We start from the raw sequence: 18,702 nt of genomic DNA, 5'->3' as shown, positions 1-18,702 counted from the left end.
AACCAGTTTGTGTAGTTATGGCACCAGGCTAGGAAACAGATGACTAGGAGTTCTAGTCCTGCCAGTAACCTTGGGCCTGTCACTCTTTCTCAGCTCTAGGAAAGAAGACACTTCTGAAAAAACTTTTAGTTATGTACAGACAATTTAAAAGATGTGTTTGGTTCTCAGAGAACATTTTGCAGAAAGAAAGAAAGAAAGAAAGAAAGAAAGAAAGAAAGAAAGAAAGAAAGAAAGAAAGAAAGAAAGAAAGAAAGTAAGTCACATCAAGACAGTCACAAATACATATCAATGTATCTTCATATGCAAGCATCAATATGCGCCCACCTCGTTTTCTCCTTGTTTTAGAGGATAATATGATTAGGCCTTTGCCTTTCCAGTTTATTCTGTCTGTCTTGTCTCAAAGGAAAACAGAAGAAAAGGAGAGGCTTGAAATTCCTCTTCAGGGCTCAGAGATACTTAAAGGGAAGCATCTTCAAAGGGTGCAGCATATTATAATTGTTTCCCCCTATTTCTCAGAGATATATTGAAAATTAATAAGTCCCCCTTTTTTCAGTGTCATGGTAGCATTTTAATCTTTCTGGTGCTGATAAACATATTTGTACTGCAGCTGAGAAAACTTGTAAGACAAGACATTAAATGATTGGTGACTAAAATAAGTCAAATATAATCTGAATATACACCAAGAGTTCAAATTTCACTCTGAATATCCAGTTCTATCACTAGCATTCTTATATCTGCAGAAGTGAGTGATTGAATCAGAATTAATGGTGATAACAATAGTAAGGATACAATGCTTTAAGTACTTTTGACTGTAATAATTGCAATAGCAAGTCACAATTTGTTCTATAGGACTAGGCGCACTATTGAAAATAAATGTCCCCCTCTGCAAGTTATGTAAATGAAAAGTATTGTGCTACTTATTGTTCTTCAGATTTATGTTTAAAAGCAGTTGTCTTCATACTGGAAAGTCATAAAAGTTTGCTAACTGTTCTAAATAAGGGATTCCCCTGTTTTCCTTTTCTCCCTTGGTATCACTGCTATCTTATGGCAGAAGTCAATTCACCCTGAAAAAGGACAGACAAATGCTAGTGCAATGTAGTGCTATCATGGATCCCTGGGGATCTTCTAAATCAATTGTCAACAAAATTGAAGTTTATACTGGGCAAGGTCTTCAACCAGATTACAAAGCAACATGTATGTGAGCACTAGGTATAATTAATAGGAGCCAGCATGAGTTTATCATAAACAAATCATACCAAACTCCTTCTTTGATATAGTTCTGGTTTAATACCTCAGGGGAATGCCATAAACATAGTGTTTATGGTCATCTCTTTCATAGAACTACATTCATGATAATCCCCTTAATAAAGTGATACCAAATAGGTTAGCTGATCTGATAGATAGCTGAATGACCACACCCAAAAAATGCTCATTAATGGCTCCACTTCCACTCATGTCATGTGGAGTACCATGGAGCTATATCCTGGGCCACAAGAGTGTCCAACATGTTTATCAATAACTTGGAAGGAGTTGAGGAGATAATTTTAAGGGTATGGATGACAAGTGAGATATCTTTGGCTAATTTGAGATATGTGGCCTGAAATATGTGGTTAATAGTTTACATGAAAGTGAGAAGATTTAAAAAGAATTAGACAAGTTTGAATAATGGAAGGAAATGAAGGGGATGGAATAGTAGGGTCAACATTCACCTAGCATGCACCTAAAAAGTAAAAATGTTCCTGTTCATGTCTGACTCTAGGACACAGTGCTCATTTCTGTTTCTTGACCAAGGGAGCATATGTTGTCCGAAGACAATGTCTGTGATCATGTGCCAGGATGGCTATATGTCAAAGGCAAACAGAACGCTGTTATTTTCCACCAAAGTGATAACTACTAATCTACTTGCATTTGCATGCTTTCAAGTTGCTAGGTGAGCAGGAGGTAGGGCAAGTAACGGGAACTCACCGCATTGCTTGCAGCTTGGGTCTCAAACTGCTGAGCCCTTGCGCTCCCAACGTGCATCTAAGTAGAAATATAGACATAGGTAGAAAAGTTTAGGGTGGGTGAAGGCTGGTTTGGCAATAATGGACATGAAATAGATCTGACCTTGTTAGTCACAAGCAAAACAATGCAATGCAATGCAGCTGCCTTGGGATGAAGTAGATTCTGGATCATAGGAATATACTGTTCTGATTTAGTTTGCCCTGGTCAGTCTCCATTTGGAGAACTGTGTCTAGTTCTAGAAATCACAATTCAAAAAGGATTGAATTGGGGCAACTTCAGAGCACTACTAAGGCGAAGGGTCTGAAAACTAAGCTGCAAAGGGTAATGGTTAAAGACTCTTGGTAAGCTTGAGAGGAAATATTAGAGGATATCAGAAAAGTTGCCACACAGATAGAGGAGTGAATCATATACTATCTTTGTGAAACCATACTATCTTTGGTGACATTGTTTTATATTTCTACCGACAAGGTTCTTCCCTTCAATTAAAAAGCTTTCATTACCAGAAAGACTCCTGCTTATTTCCAAATTTGAATCAAATTTTGCCCAGGCTATAAAAGCACAGTTATCTACCGTAATATGTAGATTTTGTCTATGTTCAAATTAGGTCAAATTTAAACAGAGATATAGGACCTTATTCATTGGAGGGAGGGGGTTACACAATGTCTCTACCAGACTATGCACAGTTGTGAGATGTGTAAATAAGGTCATTATGTATTTCAGAATTTGGAATGAAGGAAAGCACTTCTATGATAGGTCTGTATACAGAAGCATTCTTTTAGCATTGAAGTATATATCTACATCTTCAGAACATATGTAGTATGCTCAGTGATTGAGTATTTAAGAGATTAATTAGAACTTTCTGATTTTAATTGTCTGTTTTAAATCTTTGCATCAACAGTTCCTCAAAATATTCAATTATTTTCTCTTTGCTCTTCATTCCACACACTGGGAGTATGTATGTTAAGCTACATTGTAAGACTAAAAGAAATAATCACCTATTATAAAAATGGATATTGCTCCAGCACTTCAGACAAATGAAAACAATTTGCTTGTCAAGATTCAGAATCCGGGGCATCTGTTTGTGGATTTTAACCCTTACTGGGTCTTTAAAAAACTGTTATGAGATTTTGTTTCCCCCTTAACAAGCTAATTCATAGCTGCATCAGCAAAAAGAAGAAGAAACCATTAGAAGGAATGCAAAATTCTTTCTCCAGTAATTATTTAGAAATGGCAAAGACACTTTAATATCTGGGGTTTTTCCTTGTATTGATGCATCATCTTTTCCCCATGGAAATATTTTAGCATGGATTCTATTTTCTTTAATATTCTGAAATTCTCCACATCTGACGTTGTCAACTAGATCAAAATATTGATATCCAGCATGAGGAATACTGCTCAGAAAAGTTACTAATGTGGCATTTAGGGATATAAGGAACACACTCACTTTTAAATATTTTCCTTATTTTTCTCACAGAGATGGATTTCCTCCTCACCATAATTTTGCCCTCCTAACAATAATTTGGGATAGGCTAAGTAATTAAGTGCTAAGGGTCCCCCACCCCTTCAATTGTGTCCAGTTCTCAGACACTGCCTGGACAAGTCCTTGCAGTTTCCTTAACAGTTTTGTTTGTTTGTTTGTTTGTTTGCACTGTCTTCTTCCTAGTACTGAGAGAGTGTGACCGACCCATGGTCACCCAGCTGGCATTGTGCCTAAAGTGGGACTAGAACTCCCAATCTTCTGGCTTTTAGCCTAGTACTTTAAACACCACACCAAACCGGCTTTCACACTAGGGTGGTACAACGGGCTTTAAAACACAGTGAGATTTAGCACAATATCAGTGAGGAACAGGCTTTCTTGTAATAACCATATTGTTATAGGCAAGCTTATAAATGAACATGTAAAGAATACCGATCTTCCATAAGGGCCTGAAAACCTGGTTTGCCAATGGGGCAGTGCCGCACTGGAAATGATCGATAGACTAATAGGAGATCCCACCTCACCACCTGTGCACCTTGTTCCCTTCCTCTCTTTTTATTTTTGTTTGTTTGTTTGTATGTATGTATGTAATGTATGTATGTATGTATGTATGTATATGCATATGTATATACATTCATTCATTCACATCTATTGCTTTTAACTTTGAAAGCCACCCGGAGATGAGCTGCAAATAAATTTAGTAAGTATAAGTATAATCTTTATTGTCATTGTACTTAAATACAACGAAATTGGTTTAATAAATAAATAAAATAAAAATAACGACTCATCTGCACATTGAGAGGACAGTCTTTCTATTGCTAAAATATTGCTGTTGTTTTCTGACCATGAGTCAGATGTCATTTTGCTCATGTTGCTATCAAGCTCATTAAAAACGTCATAGTTACTGGCTGAGCAACCCCACACATTAATTTGGATGTTGAAGCATTCTGGCTTTACCTAACCATTCCAGTTGTATTTTCTCTGAAACTTGAAGCAATGTGGTTTGCAAAATGTTAGTCGGGTTATGGCGAATCTGAAGGGGGTGCTTTGTTTCAGCTAAGCTTTGTTTGTAGGGCCCTTGAAGTGCCTAGTTGTGGCAGAACAGCTCTCTGATCTCAAGAACCAGATCAGAGTGGCTGCATTGCTTTAGTTCGATGGATAAAACATGGCCAATCGAGTGAGATCGACTTTGTCAGAATAGAGTGGCTTACATCATCAAGATGGAGGGACACTTTTCTGTCAGGCAAAATATTTCATCAAGGTGGGTCATTGCCAATCCAGATACTCCTAATTTTTGCCAATATTTTGAAGTGTATTAATTGCTGGTATCAAGGAGTAAATCTTAAGGATCCAGTATTTTATTTAAATCAAAAGGCAATTTTTAATAATCTGGCCCAGATAAATATGCACTAATTGCCCAATAAAGATATAATTAATAGAAAATTACATATTCTTAACATGTTAGATAAGTACCCTCACAATGTTGCTGGTGGGATGTTCCTGAGAGAGTGAAGAAATCCAGGAGTGACGTATGATGTAAAAGTCGTCCCAGCTGCCCAGTTAAAGCAGTCATCACTATTGGCCAACAGTAATATAGGAAGATGCTGAAGCAGATAATCACTTTCGTGACCATGGCAAAGGTCTTATTTCAGGAGAAAACAATGGTGAACTACACCTGCATTTTACCAAGAAAACACATGGATAAACAAATTAAAGCACCCAAAGTTAATCTATTTTTTCTTTGAATCGTGGGATAGTGGGGCAATGGGGGAAGAGTTTTCTGAAATTCTCCAACTTGACTGAAAGAGGGATGTTTGAAGACTTGATAGGATGGAAATGAGCCATATATTAGGAAGGTACCTTAGGACTGTATTATACCACAGCCATTTTGAGGAATACTGACAATTCTCTATCAATTCAAAGAGCCTAGCAATAACTTTATACTTTCTTTTACCATTGTTGCTTTGTAGTGGTTAAAATGCTAGCTTAGAAATGAGGAGATCATGAGTTCTAGTGCCGCTTTAGGCATGCAAACCAGCCAGATGACTTTGGGCCAGTCTTACTCTCTTAGCCCAACCATCCAACAGGGTTGTGGTTGTGGGAAAATAGACAGGCAGAAGCATTATGTGTATGCTGTCTTGAGTTATCCAAAAAAGGCAGGGTATAGTTCTAACAATAAAATAAAAAATAAGATTCTTTTTATACCATTCATCCTCTTCCTTAAACTAGAACACAAATTAACTAATCAAAGACAGATGCACATATTTATGTTTCTCCCCCTTTTGATCTTTTGTAGCTAAAAATATTAGCAATAATTCCTGAAATCCTGCAAAATGATCTATTTGTTTTACTCTATATTTTCAATATGAATTTGCATCACACCTTGTATTGGCAGTGTTAAGAGAAATCAGGTGACAACAAAGTTCCATTTGGTAGAAATAAAATCACAAGTTTAAAGAGCACTCTTCTCTTATTTAGTGCATTATCTAATTTCCATAGATTAAAATAATTAGCAGCAGCTAAAAGCAAACATCTTTTATGCAGAGTATTTCAACTTCTCCATTTCAACATTTCTTTGTTCTTCTCAAATAGATGGCACTATTAAAAGTGCCATGCTTAACAAGGTTGAAAAATGCAAGCTCAAGACTTCCTTTTATTAATTTCTATAAAGTAATTGATGCAAATGGTGTTTTTAACAAAGTGGATAATAGTTTGATATATCTGTACACTATAATGAACTCCTAGTTTCTATGAAATGGCATTTCAAGGCACTTGCATTTACCCACAATCACAGATATTTGCCTAAGAAAAAGTCAGTGAAAACACAGACTGATTTTTGCCTTTTACCAAGATAGTTTACATCCAGAAAATGAAGTTAATCCAAGTGTGGATGCTTTGCTGCCTTCTATTTATTACAGAAATCAAAACAAATATTATTAATAAACTTACCCACACTATAAACTACATTAAAAAATCTACACTATTATTCTGCTATGTTACACAGGATATAGGAAGGGGATTTTCAAGAGGAAAAAAAAACAGATGATTGGCAGAAGCATTTTCTGCACGGCTAATTTCTATAAAATCGTACACTAGGAGAGAATGATTAAAAAAAAACAACCAAACCTATATATTTATTAAGACTCCTCGCATGAAAATAGCATCAGTGTTGGATCCAGGGGAAGTTGATATATAGCCAGTTATATGTGATCTTCATGCATCCTTCTCTATGCATTTATAAACTTGCACCCATGTGCCCCAGCAATCCTTGAAACATTGAATTGAGCAAGAATCCAGCCTAGCCCAGCCCAGCCCCCACATTTAGAATAATAAACTATTGTGTGTGTGAGAGAGAGAGAGAGTGTGTGTGCATGTTTAGAAACACTAAGGACTTAGTTTAATTCTATTGAAATAATTAGGGACAGTTTAGGAAACTATTAAAATTGTAAAAGTGCTTTAGACATCAGCTGCCCACATTTTTGGAGAGAGAGGAGAGCCATTGAAGTGATAGAATTCAGATAGAAAGACGTGAATCCAAATTGAGCTGTAGACTAGACTGTAAATAACAACCTTGGAGTTGCTATTTACTGAAAGAAAGAAAAACAAGGAAACTGCTTGAAAGAAAAGCATAAAGAAAAGTGCAGATGTTGGTATTTCAAAATTAAATGAAGCAAGCACAGCAAAATCAAATATTTCTTCTTGAGCTAGTGTTGGTCAGTGCTACAAATTATGGTCAGGAAGAAATCAACATTCTGATAACTAGGAAATCTTTCTCACTGGGCATATCTAACACCAGCTGAGAAGCCAGTGGAGACGTAGGGTCCCAAATACTATAGAATTTGAGATGAAACAAGAACCTGGTTTCTTCTTCAAATCCCAAATTACAAATGAATGAAAATAGAGATTATGAGAAAAGGAGAGGCTCAGACCATTTTCATCTTTTGAAAATATCTAGCACAATTAATGAAAATAGAGATTATGAGAAAAGGAGAGGCCCAGACCATTTTCAGCTTTTGAAAATATCTAGCACAATTTTTTTTTAAAAAATGTGACATACAATGGGCCCTCACCTGTTGCACTTAAGGTCCAATCCAATAGCCTTCAAAACTGCTCTGTGATTGGCTCTAGGTAAGAGTCATTTCCTTTTCAAAATAGGATAAATTTGCTGTGAATCCTTGAGTGAATAAATTGAGTGAATCCCAGTGGTGGGATTCAAATAATTTAACAAACAGTTCTCTTCCCTGATGACCAGCTGGGTAGGCGTGGCGTGGCAGTCATGTGACTGGGTGGGCATGTCCAACTCAACATCACTCATGTCGATGGGCACTTCGCCTTAGCTGTTACAATGTAATAAGGGTTAACAGAGAGACAGTTTCTATAAGCAGGACAATGAAGATTAGGCTAGAAACAAACCAGAATCTTTCTTTCCTACCTTCCTTACAGAATTAGCCCTGTAAAGTGGGAAAAAACCAACATGAGATTTCTTCCAACAACTGGTCCTCGAAACTGCTTACAACGTTAACAATTAGTTCTCCCAAATAGGTGTGAACTGGCTGAATCCCACCATTGGTGGAGCCCCACCTTGAATTACAGGAGAAGGGTTAATAATTTTTAGGAGGAGGAGGCTTTCCTTAAGATTATCATTCACCCACATTTTTGTTTCTAAGGAAGCATGCAGAGTGTAAATACAATTAAAGATCAATGATTACAGGCTCAGAGCAGTGAAACTGAAGAATATAAAGCAATAGTCCAAGAGTAATTGTGAACATATCCCTGTAAACATGAAGAATAATTTACAAGTTCCTGACTGACAAACTTAGCCACTTATGATTCCCAGGAGGCAGGAAATATATTATTTAAAGATCAGAGAATCCATATGTACAAAATAGCTAACATAGTTACAAATAATTAGAACTTCACTTAAAAGTCTGTCCAGCAAAATGATTCTTAAAGGCCACTAAAAATGTTAAGTCCTCTTATCTCAGTAGGGAGCACAATCACTCACATTCATTTATAGAATAATACATACCATATAATAGATCTATATTGTATATTTTTTTTTAAAAGCATGGATGGTTACAAGCCAAGTTTTTGTTTTTAAAAAAGTTTTTAAAATGCATGATTCAATGTAATTTTATATTAATTTACCATCTAGATAAAAGGCCAGAAATAATATTACCAAAGTAGATTTCTATAAATAAAAATAAGGAGTTTTTTTTTCATCTATATGAGTATATTAATCCATTATTCAAATGGAAAGCATCCCTGTCCTTTGTAATACATTTTACTACCAAGTGACTATCATTTTCAGCTAACAACACAAAAAAGCAAGTAAGAAAAAGAAAAAAGAAAATGAATAATTTGAATGAATGAATAAAAATCTATTACTCATTCATTCATTCAAATTTATTAACTTCCCAACTACAGAGGATTCATATATATGCTCATGTGCTCATCTTTTATATGTACAAAGTGGTCTGTCATTCAAAGTTGTATAATATTTGAAAAAAAATAATATTGCTTTCTAACTTGCGATTTCATTTAAAAAAAAAACCAAGACATTTATTTTTTTGAAGACAATGTTTGATGGAATATAAATTATATAACTAAAATTGTACTAGGGGTACTAATAGGTGGAAGGAGAGGAGGAGATTTTCAAATTAAAAATTCTAGTGAAATAATTGTTCTAGTGTAGCTAGTGTATGTATTGGAGACATTTTTGGCTAGAAAAAAATTACATTACTGATTCAATTATCATGGCTTTGGTAACAGTGATTACATTTGTTTTCTACAATCTATTTTGTTTAAAAAATTCAAAGTTTATGATCCTTACTCAGTTTTGGGCACAGTCATTAAGTACTCCTCAGTCCTCATTGATTTCACTGCGGAAAGAATTGAGCAAATATTGAATAGCTACAAAATTCAGTCTTACTTTGGCATAAATATGCCATTGGTTGTTTGCCTATACTATAACTTTTGATTAATTACAAGAAAAGATTCCTGCAGGCAGCATTATACACCTTTGCACTGATGTGTACATGGAAACAGATTTAATTACAAATGCCTGTATTGGCTGCATTGCAATATGTTTTCATATGGCCTTGATTTAATAATAAATTTAATAGTAGATTCAATAAATTGAATTAATGTGATATGAATATTATATAGATACTTTCCCCCTTATTTTTTTTAATTTTATTTATTTTCATCAACGCAATATATGCACTTTTTATTATAATATTACTGACTTGTTATTGTGTCACTAATTTTTAAAAAAGGATGCCATCAAAGGAAGTTACATGCAAAGGGGAAAAAAGATTTCACTGATCATTCACGCATGTATTCCCTTTTTACAGGAACTAATCTCAGGCACACCAGCTAAACAAGTTCATCTTAAATATCAACACCAAATCCATATGAAAATAATGGAAAGTTATCCAAGGGACACCAGCATTATAAGCCATCTTTTAACAATACAATACAATACATTAAAATAGCAGAGTTGGAAGGGACCTTGGAAGTCTTCTAGTTCTAGAACATTACCTTCATTCTCTCTTTGACTGGAATATATTGGCAACAATCAATATTATAGCCAATCATGTTCTGATACAATTTCATAAAACAATTATGTATAGGGTTGTCTACTTCTGTTGTTTAAAAATGCAGTAGCCCAACATTTTGCTGTTGAAATATATCCAGACAGGTTTAAAACATGCATGATAGAAATTGCTGGTTGAAACCAACCAATATGGAGATGTTTAGTAGAGAAGCAGAAAAGTTAGTGGGGAGCTTCTCTGTCAGTAGAAGAGCTGTAGGAAATGTGAAAACTTATGGAATAGTTGATCCAAGTTCTTAACATCTTAACTAATCTATGATGCTTCTGGTAAGGAACATATAGTAGATTAGATATCTGTACCAGACTATAGTTTTATTATTAAAAAAAACTAAGTTATATTATTGTTGATGCTTTATTGTTGTATAAACATTATAGTTAAAATTGTAATATAAATTTTAATTGTAATTCAAAATAAAGTTTGGGGAAAAAACTTATTTGTGCAATTTTTTTCCTTATTTTTATCATAAGAATACTAGGAAGTTCACAGGTATTAAAGATAATAAATCAACAAGAATAGGAACAAGTGTGTACAATTCCTTATTATACTAATGCATTAATTGATATAGTCACTGATGGGTTAACAACTAATTCTTTTAGATCTTTAAACATTTTATTAGATTGTAAAATAAAATACAAAAATGCAAAAGCAAATATGAGGACACAGTGGGGAGGAGAAGGGGAAAGGAAAGTGAGGGAGGAAGGGAGAAAAGAAAAAAAAGGCATTGACTTCCAACTCCCTCTGTTGCAGTAGAATAAAGAATTAACATCAAACCTTATCCTTTTAAAGGTAAGGTTCCCTTTGTACATATGTGCTAGTCATTCTCAACTCTAGGGGAGTGGTGCTCATCTCAGTTTCAAAGCTGAAGAGCCAGCGCTGCCCGAAGACGTCTCTGTGGTCATATGACCAGCATGACTAAATGCCAAATGTGCACGAAACGCTGTTACCTTCCCACCAAGGTGGTCCTATTTTTCTACTTGCATTTTTACATGGTTTCTAACTGCTAGGTTGGCAGAAGCTGGGACAAGTAAAGAGAACTCACTGCACTAGGCAGCACTAGGGATTCGAACCACTGAACTGCCAAACTTTCTGATCGACAAGCTCAGGGTCTTAGTCACTGAACCACTGCGTCCCTCCATTTTTAACTTTTTACTTTTCTATAATAATATAAAGTGCCACTTCTGCAACAACAAATCAATCTAATCAATAAACTCAAAATCAAAGTTTCATTTTTCCCACCTCAAGAACAAAGTCCAGAAGCTGTCTCCATGTAGAGACAAAAGTACTTATATCCTTTTCTTTGATCAAAAGGGTCAGTTTAGACATTTCTCCCAACTCCATCAACTTCTGTAGCCCTTCATACATGGTGGGAATCGAAATGTCCTTCCATTTTTGTGCATACTGTAGTCTTGCTGCTGTTAACATATATAAGATCAAAGTTCCATTTTTTCCCCCAAGTCTTTTTCCATAAACCCCAAAAGAAAAGTTTCCGGTTGCATCTTTATCTTCGGTTTAAGAATTTTCTGTCTTAAAATATGAATCTTACTCCAAATTTTCTTTGCTTTACCACATGTCCACCAGAAGTCAGGAGAACAGGGAACCAGTCCATCTATGAGTGTGGGAACTTGCATGATACACATGTTAAATTCTCACACCGAAGAACAAGTGTACTGTTGAAAAATAGATTTGGTTGTTTTGTTGTTCTGTCTTTGACTTTACAAGTTTGGCTTGTAAAAGGCCCAGCTCAACAAATCAAAGACAAAACAACATGATATAAACAAAATGGTAAGGTATTTTGGTAAGGCCACACTTGGAATACTGCATTCAGTTCTGGTCGCCACGATGTAAAAAAGATGTGGAGACTCTAGAAAGAGTGCAGAGAAGAGCAACAAAGATGATTAGGGGACTGGAGACTAAAACATATGAAGAACAGTTGCAGGAACTAGGTATGTCTAGCTTAAGAGAAAGAAGGACTAGGGGAGACATGATAGCAGTGTTCCAATATCTCAGGGGTTGCCACAAAGAAGAGGGAGTCAAGCTATTCTCCAAGGCACCTGAGGACAGAACAAGAAGCAATGGGTGGAAACTAATCAAGGAGAGAAGCAACTTAGAACTGAGGAGAAACTTCCTGACAGTTAGAACAATTAATCAGTGGGACATCTTGCCTCCAGAAGTTGTGAATGCCCCAACACTGGAAGTCTTTAAGAAGATGTTGGATAGCCATTTGTCTGGAACGGTATAGGGTTTCCTGCCTAGGCAGGGGGTTGGACTAGAAGACCTCCAAGGTCCCTTCCAACTCTACTATTGTATTATTGTATTATTATTGTATTGTATTATTGTATTATTGTAAAATGAAAAACTTTATTTGTGATTCTTGCTTTCCTCCTTCCCACTCTACAAGGCAACACTTATATTAAAATGTTCTAATCCTGCTTTTTTAAAAAAATTGAACAAATGTTGCTCAACTTGAGCTTGCTCTTAACAAAAGAATAGGTTCAGATTTTGCAAATAAAAAGTGTCACAGAAACCTACAAACAGAAGCTGCAGCAGATAAGAAAGTTGTATCTTGAATGGCACATTTTCCAGCAAAGTAAGCCATTTATTGCAAAACCCCACCTCCACCCCAGTTCTCAGAATTAATGACTCATACACTTGATCAACTACATTAAAGATGTAGTAACTCTAAGTAACTCCAATAAAGAATTTCCTGGCATTTTTCCATATGGTGACGCTTACTCTGTTTATAGAGCTTGGCAACTATCCTGTGTCGAGGAGATCTTCTTTTCTTGAAAAGCTGTCCAGTCCAAGTCCATTTTGACTATAAGGATGAAAAAGAAGTATCAGAAGGTAGGCATAGGGGGAAGGATGCTTGAAGGAGCCTGTCAACACTTAAGCACCCAGAGAATAGCTTATGGAGACATATCCCAGTTGCTGGAAGGTGGCTAAGCAATTCGCGATGAATGATACCAAAAAAGAGCAGGATGGAATGGGCTTTTTCTTCACACCTACCCCTTTAAGTCTTAGGGTCCTTTTAAGACAGGAACAACTAGCTCCTAGAGGCTTCAGTCTTTCAAATTAAACTATGACCCCTCAAGGGAGAGAACAGAAGTCAGAAAAAATACCAACATAAGGTTTAGAAGTCTGCTTACATAAGATACCTGTAAGCAGTCAGTAATTAGTAAACAGAGTCTGTAAGAGCCAGGTGTAAAATTCCAAGCAAGCCAACTTTCTTCTCCAATAGGAGCTGTTTGGAGATTTTGAACAATCATATTTACAAGCCAGTGTTTCTTGGAAGGGCCTGGTGATACTGAATCTTTTAGCAGGCCTTGAACAGTAATGCCAAAGATAATAAGGTCATCCCAGGAACTACTGGCTCTCCAGCTTCTCTCCAAATGTCTTCCTTTCTGGTTTGTATTCAACTGATCTCAGTAGACTTTTTGATTCCCTTGACTTCACTTCCACTCTTGTACTGAGTAACTCTGCTGCTGTCAAAATGCTCAGTAAATCTACTAATTCTTTCTCCCCAAATGCTTGGAAACACCTGAGACATCTCCAGAGGAGACTTGGGGTTTCCTCTCACCATACACAAAAGGCACATAGGCATCATTTTCTTCACTATAGAAATACGTATTTAATTTCTATTCCAGTTGCTGTAGTTATTTCTTCTTGGCATCTAAGCCAGCAGAATTTCATTTTATGTCTACCTATGAGTTGATCCCTGTGGCCATTTTGCCCCAGCACAAGAATGGACCAGTGAATATTTTTTTGGAGGACAGAAATGCACAGTGTCATCCTGTACTTACAGTCAGTCCACCAAGAAGCCAACCTCCACCCATTTCCTTTTGATATATGTCAAAAGAAAAACTGTTTGGCTTGTAACACTCAGGTTCTGGTGTCTGATTCATCTGGGGATTGATTGCATCATGATTTTTTTTACATATTCACCAGTGAAACAATGGACCCAACTCCCTCTCTCTCTTTTTAAAAAAAATCCATTGATGGAACAATAAAATGATGTTTGTAAGTGTGCCCTTTGTCCCTTTCATCTAGTCCTATTAAATCCTTCCTTTTTGATGTTGCCCAAAAGTCTCCCTTAAATATGGTGCAGTTGTAAGAAAATACTTACTTTGGTCATGGACATTAAAATTCACATCTGAAGAATGGACTCAATCACTTCGGAAGATCACATGGGCACAGAGGAGTTTGAATCCAAGCCAAGAAAAGGTAGATGGCACTACTGTTTTACTAATTACTATTTTAACTACAATACTACAGAATCTGCAGTTATTGTTTTATAACTAGTGGCTGTTAATTAACAGACCCTGATGTAGTGCTTCTCAATCCCTTTTCCCAGTAGCTGAAGGACTAGTTCCTCCTGTCCCATGGAGAAGTCTCCGCATGAGCAGCAAAGTCAATGTTGACTAGACAGCAAGTTGGCACATTGCTAAAAACTTCATCGTTTATGGCTGCATATGCATATCTTTGGATCAGAGCCACTGGCTCTCATAATTAAAAAGTGTTTGTTTGTGTGACATAAATAGCATCTTGCTATACTTTATTCCCCTTGAAGAATTATTGTCATGCCACTTAGTATTTAGACATTTCAATTGCATCTCTTTGTTTAGGTGAGAGAGAAGACCGTGAAGGAAGGCACAGTATGTCAGTGCTTTTTCTAATTGAAAATATCAACAGTTAATACATTTCCTTTCTCCTTGTCCACTCTAATCTTATTTATTGTGCCTCTGACACCTTCCATTGCTTTTCTCCTGGCTCATTATTTTAGCTAACATGATTCTAGTAGTTTAAAAAAAAGCAACAACAACCAAAAGTAATATGGTTCCTATGTCATCAGACATGAATCTCATCTGCTGTTCTGTGTCCACATTAAAGAGTGGGTCATCACTAATTATGGATTACACATTTTCATAGCAACCACCTGAAAGTGACAAAACATTTGTTTTTGTCATGGTTCTGTTGAGAAACCCTGAGTTGTTAGTTGTATGACAGTTTCTAAAGGAAGGTCAAGTATATGATAACAACTTGACTTGATTTCACACCTTATTTCCTGTTATTAGTATAAACTGTTAATGAAATTGTTTGAACTAAACTGTTTTATCATCCCAGCAGCCTATATTTATTCCACATTACAAAGACAGTTCTGGTTAGTATTTTGTAACCTGCTAATCCTTCTTTTAACCTTTCCTCTGACTAATAAACTGAGTGATGCCCATAGGTATCATAATAGCATATTTAATAGATCACATTGTTTGGTATATATGTTTTTCACACAGTTTAAGCAGATCTGTAAAATCAGCTCTTCCTACTACCCATTTTTCTAGTATTATCCTAGTAATACTCCTATAGTATAATCTTTAGCAGGTATATGACAGCCAGAAATTCCACTGATGATGTCCTCTAGGAGTTCCATGTTTTGAGACAGCTGTTTTTTCTTCCTATGTTGTGCAGACCTTGTGGGAACTAGAGTGAATGTCTCATTTTTGAATCAGACAGAAAGTAGGCCAGAATTATTCTAAATTTGCTTTGTTATTCACTGATTAAGGTAAAACTTAATGAAGCATGTAAGTCTCTTACTATAACCCATCTCAATAAAACCTATGGAGTTGGTATCCGGATCTGCACTATCTTACAGAGTTGACCTCAATGTTGCAAGTCTAATTGTTCTTTACCTCCCTTCCAGTGGTGGGTTTCAAATTTTTTTAGAACCTCTTCTGTAAGTGTGGCCTGCTTTGTGGGAGAGGCTTGCTGGCCATGTGACCAGGTGGGAGTGGGTTGGCAGTCATGTCAAGGGTGGGTGTGGCCAACTTGTAAAATGTGGTGAAACTCACTTAACAACACTCTAATCTTATTTATTGTATAAATAAGCAACCAAAATGTTGGCTCAGAAACTCTGGCATTTGAAGCATGCAAATCTTAAAGCTGTCAAGTTACAAGACCCTTGCACCCCTAACCCTTTAGAAAAAACCCCCAGGGGTATTCAAACTTGACAGCTTTAAGACTTGTGGACTTCAACCCCCAGAATTCTTCCTCTCGCTCTTCATCTTGATGATGTGTGGACGGGCAGGGGGGAGGGAGCTGGAACTGGTTCTAAATGGCACTGTAGATTTGTGGAACCTCTTCTATGAAAGAGGTTAGAACTGGCAGGAACCCACCCCTGCTCCCTTCCCTCTTTAACTCTGGTGAATCCAAGGAGTCTACCTGAAACTCTTCAAAATACCATTTTGCTTTCCAGGACATAAGGAAAGTTTCAGCCCTCTTTCTTTATGAAAGAGTTCTTCCTTATCTCCCTCAAGGTTTTCTCCATGACTCTCTACAGTAGATGAGTCCACACTATTTCTAAATGTTCCTGTTTCCTTAATCATGTTGCTTTATTATGGGATTGATATAGAGTTTATATTTTTGAAAAGATCTCTTTGAAAGCTGGAAGTGGATTACCGTATTTTTCAGAGTATAAGATGCACCTTCCCCTCCCCAAAAGAGGGTGAAAATTTGGGTGCATCTTATTCATCAAATGTAGCTCCACCCACCCACACCAGAGTCTAAAACATGAGGCATGGAGGCAGCAATGGTCTCTGGCAATCCCTGCAGCCTGGAACAGCTGATTGGGGGTATTCCAGCAGTCAATCTACCCAATCAGCTTTGCTGAATCAGGCTGCAATAAGTGCTGAAGCTGACCTGGCTGATTAGAGTTTGCAGCAGCAATCACATTCAGAAAGCACACACAAGTAACTGATTCAGCAGGATTTAAAATAATAATAATATACAATACATTATCAAAAGCAGGTTTTCCATGGTAAATACAAGCAAAACACAATCAGTTTTACTTTCAGTTCTCAACTAAGCCAGGCTCCTTCCTGTCTCTTTGTTGCTCACATGGCAAATTTCAGAGTCCAAATAGCCCTCATTGGCTGACTTAGTTTCTATACCTGCTGGTAGGCAGAGGCAGAATTTTTTTTCTTCTTATTTTCCTCCCCAAAAACTAAGGTGCATCTTATACTCTGGAGCGTCTTATACCCCGAAAAATATGGTACTTCTTTATTAACTGCATTGAGTTTATCAACATGGTTTCATATTTGGTCTATCTTTTGCAGACTATATCTCAATGGATATGATATGGCCACTCAGATGCAAAGTATAAATGATCAGAAGCTTTAAAAATGTGTGATAACATTAGATTTTGTAGATTTACAGATCTATATTGGCCCAACAAAGGTCATGGATTGCTGTCACTTTTCTAAATCATGATCTGGATGACTGAGAATCTCCATAGACAGATGTTCCAGGTCCATAGAAGAGTGGTTTCCATTTCTTTTCCAAACAGTAAAAGGAGAAGAATTGGTTGCAAGAAGTTGTTAATATAAACTTACAATAAAGGTAGGTAAAGGTAAAGGTTCCCCTCACACATATGTGCTAGTTGTTTTCGGCTCTATGGGGGCAGTGCTCATCTCTGTTTCAAAGCTAAAGAGCTTTGAAAAGATGTCTATCCAAAGATGTCTTCATGGCCATGTGACCAGCATGACTAAATGCCGAAGGCACATGGAATGCTGTTACCTTCCCACCAAAGGCGGTCCCTATTTTCTACTTGCCTTTTTACATGCTTTCGAATGGCTAGGTTGGCAGAAGCTGGGACAAGTAACAAAGCTCATTCTGTTACATGGCACTAGGGATTCCAACCACCAAACTGCTGACCTTTCTGATCGACAAGGTGAGCATCTTAACCACTGAGTTACCATATCCCTTTAAATAAAGGGACAAATAAATAAATAAATAAATAAAATCCCTTTAAATAAAGGTAGAATTAGTATTTATTGTTATCAGAGGTGGATTCTGGCAGTCACTACTGCCAGTTCGCTTGTAGCCGTGCCGCGCTGCAGCCTAACCGGTCTGAACCGGTGGGAACCCACCTCTGATTGTTATGCTTCTTTTCTGAACTACCTTGAAGAGCTACTATCAGGATATTTAACTGTTTTCTGAATAAGAACTTGTAGTTAAAAACCATGGCTACAGTGCAAGATGAGATGAAGAGAAAGACCCTGGTAGAGAAAATGAGAGTCCTGTGGGTAGGAGAAGCTAAAGTCATAGCAGTTATAATGACTATTGGTAGTTGGATCTAAAATCTCTCCTAATATGGAGCCACCCGTGCCAAACGTGAATGAAAAATGAAAATTTCCAGAAGGCTTCATCTCAGTGGTGGGATATGACTTGTACACCCTGGTACGGGCATACCAGTGCCTGCTGGGAGCACCAGGTACCATTCCGGTACAGTGCTCCAGAGGGCCCACCCGCCCTCCTTACCTGTATTTGAGCCAATCGGGGCTTCCGCATACAGAGCGTACGGCGCCTGCGTGACATTCCACCGAGCAGCTGAAGCATTGCAGAGCGTCACAGGCAGCAAGTACATGCTGAAGAACACACTGTGCACATGAATGTGGTGGATGCCCAGCCTCGTTGCACCGTACCAGTTGCAACAGGATCTGGAACCCACCACTGCTTCATCTGGTTCTATGAGATGCATTTATATGTCTATAGTACATTCTGTCAGCTAGGATAGCTATTAGACAAGGTTCCATATTAATGAGTATAGGTGTT

This window comes from Natrix helvetica, assembly GCF_964273705.1.
Source record: "Natrix helvetica genome assembly, chromosome: 2".
NCBI lineage: Eukaryota > Metazoa > Chordata > Lepidosauria > Squamata > Natricidae > Natrix > Natrix helvetica.
This window is presented reverse-complemented; position numbering follows the sequence as displayed.